The sequence below is a fragment of the Balearica regulorum genome, chromosome 28, assembly GCF_011004875.1.
Source record: "Balearica regulorum gibbericeps isolate bBalReg1 chromosome 28, bBalReg1.pri, whole genome shotgun sequence".
Taxonomy (NCBI): domain Eukaryota; kingdom Metazoa; phylum Chordata; class Aves; order Gruiformes; family Gruidae; genus Balearica; species Balearica regulorum.
The window spans coordinates 2528462-2533171 of record NC_046211.1 but is presented as its reverse complement, the minus strand read 5'-3'; positions in this window follow the sequence as shown (position 1 = coordinate 2533171).

Genomic DNA, 4710 nt, shown 5'->3' with positions numbered 1-4710 from the left:
GAATTTCTCCCTTCGGGAGGTTCCCCCCGCAGCAGGTCGGGAAGGTCACCGAAAATAAGTGGGGTTTTAGGGGGGGGGGGGTTTGGGTTTTTTTTGGTTTTTTTAGCAGCGATTCTGGGCAAATGTGAGCCCCCGGAGATGCTGCTAGCCACGGCCCGGCCGAAACTCGCCTCCCGGGCTGCAACGGGCCCGGGCACCCGGTGCTGCTGCCGCTGGAAAATCCTTCCCCGTATTTTGAATTTTTCTGCCAAGGAAGCTTTTCAATTTAATTTTTATTTCCCCTATTTTTTTTTCCTTAAAAATACGCATGCCAGCGGGCTGTCCTTAATTCTCCCCATCGGCGCGGGGAAGGAGAGGAGGTTGTGCTCAAACGGAAAAATAAAATTGTGCAGCGGTTGGGGTTGGGGTTTTTTTAATTTTTTTTTTTAATTTTTTTTTTAATATTTTTTTTTTATTTGGTTCATGCGTGGATTCCCGTCTCTGCAGAAAACCACTTGGTACCCATCAGGGCAGGTCCTGCCCGGCTCAGCTCCGTTTTCAGCCCTGGGCTGTCCCCCAAAATTAAGTTTTTTTTTCTTTATGCAATGGTGTAATCGCAAATTTTAGGGCTGGATATCTTAAAATCTGCCGTGAATCGTATGATCCCGCGATCGCGCCGGCGGCTTCTTGTATTTTTTGACGGTTTTGTTTGGCTTCAGTTTGCCTAAAGCGACTTTATAGAAAAGCAGCAAAGCATGGACCAGGTTTTTATTTGCTAATGAAACTCAAAAGACAGCCGAGCATCTTCTGCAAATCCCTCGTGTCCTTCCCTAAATCCTCCCGGATCGGGACGTGTCTAACACGATGTTAATATTAAAAAAAATTATTATTAATAATAATAATAATAAAAATGCACTGTCATCGGGATAATCCCAGGGAGAATATAAGTTTAAAAGCTGAATCCGTGTCGTTGCAAGGTGTCTCGGGATAAACAGCAATATTCATCGTGTTTCTTCTTTTGGCGGGTTAAAAAAAATAACCGTCATTTCTGGAGGACCTTAAAATATAAATTGAGATTTTTTAAATTATTATTATTTTTTTTTCAACGTCGATTTAATAAAAAGTAGAATAAAAAGAGGGGAAGACGTGCGGCTGCGTCCCCAAAAATCCCATCTCGGCGAGGGTGGGGTATGGTTAAAGCCCGGGCCCGTCGCTTCGCCAACGGCCGCGCGTGGGGGCTGCGTGGGCGCCCACCCGAGCTCTGGGGGCTCTTTAACCATCCCCCCCCCCTCCGTCTCTTCTCTTCCAGGACAGCCCCACGGCTCCGGGTCCGGTCGCTGCTTCACCCCCCAGCTTGCCCCAATCCCGGCGGTTTTGTCCACGGGGGGGGGGGGGGGACCAGCCCCTCGCGTGGGGAGAGCGGCCAAGGTGGGTCACAGGGAAACGCGGAGGGAGAAATCACGGGGAGCGCCCGCCCCGAGGTGCGAACGGCTCCGGGAAGGGGGCGGGAAGGGCCGTTTGCCTCAAGGAGGCTGCAATTCGGGGGGGTGGTTTGTAATTCGGGGGGGGGGGTGTGCCCCTGGGTGCAGGGGAAAGCCCTGGGTGGGTGCTGCAGCCCCCACCCACCCCCCCTGAGCAACCGGCAGGATGTTCCCGAAATCTGCGGGTTTTCCCCCAACTGTAGCTGGAAGCGAACGCGGTGGAGGGAGGCAAAGGCACCCCCCCACACCCCCCCCCCCGCCCCCCCAAAACCCCTTCGTGCAGCCGGGGGCTCGTGGAAAAGCCAGGTAGGAGGCCACGGGGAGGGGCTGCCGGTGGGCAAGCGGTAGTCCTGGGGGGCAGAGCCCAAGTCCTGGGGGAAGCGGGGCCACCATGGTCGGGGTTGTCCATAACGCCGAGCTGCTGGGACACCCCCCCCCCCCCCCCGGGCAAGTTTGGGGACCCCCAGAGCTGAGATGGTCCCTGCTGCCTGGGTGCCCCCCAGAACACCAGCTCTCCCCAACGTCACCCGTCCCCGTCCCCCGCTCCCAGCCAGGGCTGTAAGTACTGGGCCTGATGGGACCCAGACCAGTGGGCTCCCGTTTTCCTACTGGGGGTAACTGGGGGAGAGGACCCCGATGGGGAGGACGTGCCGCTGGCTGCACTGGTGGCGGCAGCGGGAGAATCTGGCTCCGGGAAGGAGGCAAAACTCATGAATAACCTCCCGCCCCACGGCCCCAGACCTGGCTGGTTTCACACCAGGAAAATAAAAATTCCAAGGAAAGGAGGAATTTGAAGAGAAAAAGGATAAACAAAACCCAAAGAACCGTTTGAGGAAAAATCATGTTATTAGTTTTGATGCTATCTATATAATAACAGGGAAAATAAAAGGGTAATTGATAGAGAGCCTGTGGGGTTAAAACTACAGAAATAAAATAGCGTTTGGTTTCCGTCTGGGGTCTGCGCGGCACGGCCAGGCCCCAGCACCGGCACCGAGCGCCGGTCGGACACCGGCAGCGACGGGCTGCGGGCGGGGGGTTCCCCTTCCCCGGGAGGGGTTGAGCCCCTGGGAGGCCAGAGGGCTGGAGGGGTGGGGGGCGGTGATGGTGGTCATGGCTGCTTGGTGGTGGCGATGGGTGACGGCGATGGGTGTTGGTGATGGGCGACGGCAACGGGTGGCGGCGATGGGTGTTGGCGATGGGCGATGGCCGGTGGCGGTGCTGAGGATGGTGGTGGCGGTGACGGTGCTGAGGGTTGCGGTGATGGTGGTGATGGTGGCGGCGATGGCGGTGATGGTGGCGGCGATGGTGGCGGTGAGGAGGGAGGTGGCAGCGATGGCGACGAGGGTGATGATGGTGACGGCGGTGGCCGTGGTGCAGATGGGTGGCGGTGACGGGGGTGGTGGGGGGGTGGTGGGGCGACGCTGGGGAGGACGCTGGGGGCGCTGGGGGTGACAGGGGTGGGGGCGATGGGTGGCGGCCATGCGCGTGTGCGCCCTGCTCCCGGCCCCTCCCCCGCCCATTGATGAACTGCCGGGCGCTGCAGAGGGGTGGGAGTCAGGGCAGGTGACGTCAGGCGGGGCCGAACCAATGAGGGGCTGCTCCGAGGGCCGGGAGTGTGAAAGCATGAATGAAAAGTGCCGCGCGCCGCTCCCCCCCGGCGCAGAGGCTGCGGGCAGCGGCTGCGGGCAGCAGGTAGGAGCCGTGCCGTGCCGTGCCGTGCCGTGCCGTGCCGTGCCGTGCCGTGCCGTGCCGTGCCGTGCCGTGCCGTGCCGTGCCGTGCCGTGCCACCGGGCGGGTCCCGGCCCCGGCCCCGCGCTGCCTTCGCGGTGCTCCGCTCGGCGGGAGAGGCGGGGAAGGAGGGAAGCGGGGAGGGGGGGGGGGGGGCACGGCGGAGCCGAGGCGTTTCGGAGGAGCGGGGCTCCGAACCTCCCCGCAGCGTGGACGTGTCGCCCCGGAGGAAGGAGGGATGCGGGTGAAGGAGGGATGGAGCGGTGCGGGTCTCTTGGCGAGGCAGGTGGAGGCGGGAGGGAGGGATGCGGGGCTCCCGGAGGAAGGAGAGGGATGCGGGTTTCTTCCCTGAAGAATGGAGGGATGCGGGTCGCCCTGAAGGGGAGGAAGGGTGGAGGGATGCGGGTTCCTCCTCGGAGGAAGGAAGGGTGGAGGGACGCAGGTCACCCCGAGGAAGGAGAGGGATGCAGGTTCCCCGCCCCCCCCCCGGAGGAAGGACGGATGGAGGGATGCAGAGCCCCCGAAGGAAGGATGGAGGGCTGCGGGTTCCCCGCGAAAGAAGAAAGGACGGAGGGCTGCGGGTCCCCTCAAGGAAGGCGAGAGATGCGGGGAGAGGAAGGCGAGAGATGCGGGGAGAGGAAGGCGAGGGCTGCGGGTTCCCCCCGAAGGAACGGAGGGCTGCGGGTCCCTGCCCGAGGTGCGCGGTCCCCGGGCGCAGGGCCGGGGTCCTGAGCTGCGAGCAGGAGTCGCTCCCTTCCTTCTTTCTTCCCTTCCCTCCCTTTCATCATTTCCTCTGTGTTTATTCATTGCTTCTGTTCCCCCAGATCTTGGCTGAATCCAAAGCGTCACAAGTTATTATTTATTTTAACCGGCAGGTGTTTTTTTTTTTTTTTCGCGGTCATTTTGTTTAGAGCGCGTTAAATGCATTTATGGGTGGGGAAATGTCCTTTTGGTCTTTTATGCATATTTTAAGTTGCGGGCGCAAATTATATTTGCTTTGATTATTACCAGTTTGAATGCATTAATTCGATAGTTATTAAAAATAATGCGGGCTTAATTCTCAGCACCTGCAGAATATCATTTGCTTTGCAAATGAAACAAATTTAAACTCGGCAGAAAATAGGCTTCTCCTGTGTGACATCCTGTAATTCTGCTCAAAATTGTATCTTCGAGGGGCCTGATCCTGCCTGTCCCACGGATGCTCAGGAAAGCTTTGCCCTGGGCTCGCTGGGTTGCAGGAACAGGGCCACTGATGTAGCTGTGTGCTGATATTATGGATCTCGCTGCTAATATTTGCATCTTTTTTTTTTTTTTTTTTATTCGTTTTCCTCCCTCCTTCCTTCCTTCCTTCAAAGCCATGTGTCCCCCGACCCCCCTGGAGAAGAAGAGGTTTGGCTTTTTCCTGCTAATGCTGTAGACTTCAGGGGTTGGTTGTTATCTTTGGTTATCTAGCTGTATGAGTGGTGTCAATTCTTCATAAAGCTAGATAACCGAAAGTAAAAATAACCCCATTACACGCCTG